The sequence below is a fragment of the Propithecus coquereli genome, unplaced genomic scaffold (assembly GCF_000956105.1).
Source record: "Propithecus coquereli isolate 6110/MARCELLA unplaced genomic scaffold, Pcoq_1.0 Scaffold315, whole genome shotgun sequence".
NCBI lineage: Eukaryota > Metazoa > Chordata > Mammalia > Primates > Indriidae > Propithecus > Propithecus coquereli.
Window position 1 is genome coordinate 460,601 of NW_012148786.1, and position 4,829 is coordinate 465,429.

The 4,829-nt window shown below is 45.2% G+C and overlaps 1 pseudogene; it reads left to right on the top strand.

Moving 5' to 3' along the window:
• Positions 1-3,026: 3,026 nt before the first annotated feature.
• LOC105815099 lies at positions 3,027-4,458 on the top strand (annotated as a pseudogene).
• The last annotated feature ends 371 nt before the right edge of the window (positions 4,459-4,829 follow it).

Below are 4,829 nucleotides of genomic sequence, written 5' to 3' on the forward strand. Positions count from 1 at the left end.
GATGCCCATTATATAAACAAGAAAACTGAAGCTAGATACAGATAGTACATAGTGGAGCAAGAGTTCAAATGCATGAGGTTAGATTCCAGTGTCTCAGGTTCTACAATATTGCCGGATTTATCCATTCCTAGTGCATGCCAGGACACCATGGTGTACACGGCCAGTGTGATTGATAACATTTCCTGGTTAGGTAGACTGAGTATGAGATTTTTTCTTAGAATTTTAGAGAGAATAAAGAAAGAGATTCCTCTCTTCCCAGAGACCATGGAGCTATCTGACTGCTACAGAGACCTCCAGAAAGCCACTCACTGAGCAAACTCAGAGAAATTAGAATAACTATCATTCAATTGGGCATTCTGGGAAATGAGGGACAAAAAGTCGGGGCTCTCATGACAGCTATATTTAATCTGGAGCTACAAAGCCATTTAAATGCTGAGAGCCCGGGATTCTCTTAGTGACTGGAGTGCCTACTGTTCCCAGCACAAAGAAAGGGAGCCCAAGTCTGCAAGGTTCTCTCCAGGTAGGAGGGGCCGGATGGGTTAAGCCTCATTCGCATGCCAGATTTGAAGGCATCATACTTCATGTCTTGTCTCCTCTGTGGGGCAATTCAAAAAAATCGCCATGATTGTGAGGTGCTTTGAGATTCTTAGATATTTCCTTGTGAATGTGAAGCGATCATTTTATTTTAAAGTTGTTTGATTATTCTCAGGTCAACCACTCTGCCCCATGAGAAGAACTTTGACTGTCACTTGTTTTTCTTTTAAGACAGTAATTACCAACAGAAAGTAGGTGGACATTATTTAAGAGCATATAAAATATTTGGGATTGAGTGATGGTTATTTTTAAGGGAAAGGAATAGAGAAAACAAAGAAGAAAAGAAAGGGAGATTTTAGTTTCCTCAAAGACTACCAGAGAGTCCCACCTTAGTCAGGGAGTATCAGGTTAGAGTAGTTCTGAAAGGATTACCTGGCCCTCAACCTTGGGAATTCTCAGCTCTGTGTTTGTTTTTGTCTCCCAACAGAGGCGTGGTATGAAAGGGTCACTTAGAAGGTGAGCAAGACATTAAATGCTCCACTTCCTCACTGTAAAGTAACATTCTGCAGTCAAACCAGGTGAGCTGAAATAACTGGATATGCTTCTCCATGGAGCTAATACATTTTTTATCAAACACTTCCTCAACAATTCTTAGTTCCCTCACTGGAGCATTCATTGTTGCTGCCAATTATAAGAGGACGGAGATAGTCAAAACACTTCCAAAAATGAAAGTGGCAATAAATGGTATTTAATATTGTCTGTAAAAGAGAGAATACATAGTACACTACATTTGGTTCTTTTAAAATCCACTCTCTATACTTCTGTGCATTAGAGATCTACAGCTTAGTTTAATAAAGAAATAACATAGATGAGGTTTTTGCTTTTTAAAATCAGATTGGTTTACCAGCCATTGGTGGTATAAACTCAACTACAACATATTTGAGGAAAACAACGGTCCAGGAACTCAGAAGATGTTGAACAGGTCTCTAAGCCAATTTGATTCTCAGTTCCCTAATCTACAAAATAGGGGACTGGACTAGATGTTCTCCAGGAACAATTTTTGCTCTGAAAACTGTTTGATTGTATCTGGGCATTCCTTAATTTATAAACATATGCTATACACTTAATCATTGTGAACAAAAGCAATTGAATGGTGTTATTTATATTTCACTAAAAGCTATTAAGAGTACCTATATCCTTGGCTTATAGACACAGGAATGAAATATTTCAAACACTAAGTGTATATGGTTGAACTAGAGTAGATTCAATGAGTAATAACAAATAGACACCAAAATTTCTGGTGAAGTTCTCCTGTGTTGCCTATCTGCCTTTGCTGCCTTTCTAAAACTTAACTAATGACTATTTAGCCTTTAAGAAGATCTCATATAAATCAAATACTACTGTAAAAAGGTCTCAATGACCATTTATTGATAGTAGAACACTTTTATTTCTCCTATTTAAGATGAGCCCAGAAACTCAAACAATCTAATACATGGGGACTACTTGGAGTTGCCAATGTAATCAAACTCCCCTTTGTAAAAGAAAAGAGCACTTGCTGTTCTGAAAGGATTATATCTGTTGGCTGACAAGTTCTTGAGTATAAGAACCCACTTAAGTAGACCTAAATAGAGTGGAGTATGTTGCTAAAATGAATTGGTTCACCCAACTATTTCACTTATGCCCAGTTCCCCTCCCATGCTTGTCATATCATTTCACCTTTTTTAGATAGCGCTTTCAGTTTTAGTTAAATTTCATTTTCTTTGGGTAGATACCCGGCAGTGGGATTACTAGATAGAATGGTAGGTCTACCTTTATTTCTTTGAGGAATCTCCAAACTTTTCTGTAGAGGTTATACTAATTTTCACTACCACTAACAGTGTATAAGCATTACTTTCACTCTGCATCCACTCCAGCATCTATTTTTATTTTTATTTTTTGACTTTTTAATACTGGCCATTCTGATAGGGATAAGGTAGTATGTCACTGTAGTTTTAATTTGCGTTTCCCTGATGATTAGCGATGCTGAGCGTTTTTCATATGTTTTTTGGCCATGTGTCTGGCTTCTTTTGAAAAACTTCTGTTCATGTCTTTTGCCCACTTTTTGATGGGGTTGTTTTTTTTTTTTTTCCTTGCTGATTTATTAGAGTTCTTTGATGATTCCGGATATCAGTCCTTTGTAAGATGTATAGTTTGTGAATATTTTCTCCCATTCTGTAGGTTTTCTATTCACTCTGTTGACTATTTCCTTTGCTGTGCAGAAGCTTTTTAATTTAATTTTCATTTATTTATTTTTGTTGTTGCTATATTTGCCTTTGGGATCTTAATCATAAAATCTTTGCCTTGGCTGATGTCTAAAGAGTTTTTCCTACATTTTCTTCTAGAATTTTTATGGTTTCATGCCTTACATGAGGGCCCGGGGTCTTGCCAAGCCTCGCGGGTTTAGCAGCCACGTGAATTCTCTGGCGGTGGCTGCTACACACACGGTAGGCGGCATGTCTGCAACAGCGGTAGCTCGTAAGCGGGGAAAGTCGGCCTCCGGGGCCAGCGCAGGGGCCAGCAAGCGACGGAGAAAGGCCGACTCTGCGGGGGACTGGGGCAAATCCAAGGGTGTCGGCAAGATGAATGGGGAGATTTCCAGCGACTCTGAGAGCGAGAGCCCAGCTCCGAGGAAGACTGAGGAGGAGGAAGAGGAGGAGCTGGGGGAGACTGCACAGGAGAAGAAGCTGCGCTTGGCCAAGCTCTACCTTGAGCAGCTCCGGCAGTAGGAGGATGAGAAGGCTGAGGCCCGTGCGTTTGAGGAGGACCAGGTGGCAGGGCACCTGAGGGACGATGTGCTCGAGCAGAGAGGCAGGCTGCAGAAGTCAGTGGCAAAAGAGATCCAGGCCCCTGCCCCGGCTGACATTCGAGTTTTACGGGGCCACCAGCTCTCCATGACGTGTCTGATCATCACTCCCGACGACTTGGCCATTGTCTCCGCCGCCAAAGACGGCAGCATCATCAAGTGGAGGGTGGAGAGTGGACGGAAGCTGCATGTGATTCCTCGAGCCAAGAAGGGTGCCGAGGGACAGCCTCCTGGCCGTAGCAGCCACGTGCTCTGTATGGCCATCTCCTCGGACGGCAAATATCTTGCCTCTGGTGACCGCAGCAAGCTCATTCTCATTTGGGAGGCCCAGAGCTGGCGGCACCTGTACAGCTTCACGGGACACCGGGACGCCGTGTCGGGCTGGCGTTCCGCAGAGGCACTCGCCAGCTCTACAGCACGTCCCGCCACCGCTCCGCGAAGGTGTGGAACGTGGCAGAGAACTCCCATGAGGAGACATCAGGACGCAGCGGCCGCACTGGATGCCCTGAGCCGGGAGTGCTGTGTGACAGCTGGGGGCCGGGACAGGACTGCTCGTGTGTGGAAGATCCCCGAGGAGTCCCAGCTTGTCTTCTGTGGCCACCAGGGCTTCATCGACTGCATCCATCTCATCAACGAGGAGCACATGGTGTCAGGTGCAGATGATGGCTCCGTGGCCTTGTGGGGCCTCTCCAACAAGCGGCCACTTGCCCTGCAGCGTGAAACTCATGGGCTGCAGGGGGAGCCAGGAGGGGCTGGAGCAGCCCTTCTGGGTGTCGTCGGTGGCAGCCCTACTCAACACAGACCTCGTGGCTACAGGCTCCCACAGCTCCTGCGTGCGGCTTTGGCAACGTGGGGAGGGCTTCCGGCAGCTTGACCATCTCTGTGACATCACCCTGGTGGGTTTTATCAACAGCCTCAAGTTCTCCAGCACTGGGGACTTCCTGGTGGCCGGGGTCGGGCAGGAGCACAGGCTCGGCCCATGGTGGCAGATCAAAGAGGCTCGGAACTCTGTCTGCATCGTCCCGCTCCGCAGGGCCCCCGCTGCCCCAGCCGCCCCAGCCGTCCCAGCCGCCGGTTCCTGACACTCTTTCCTCTTTATTTATCTATTTCCTCTTTATTTAAAGACCTCAAGTCTTTAATCCATCTTGAATTAATTTTTGTATATGGTGAGAGATAGGGATCCTGTTTCATTCTTCTGCATGTGGCTATCCAATTTTCTGAGCACCATTTTATTGAAAAGACACCTGCACTCAAATGTTTATTGCAGCACAATTCATAATTGCAAAGATGTGGAATCAACCTCAGTGCCCCTCAATTGATGAGTGGATAAAGAAAGTACGAGATATATATATATACACACACACACACACACACACACACACACACACACACACACACACACACACACACACACACACACACACACACACACACACACACACACACGCCATGG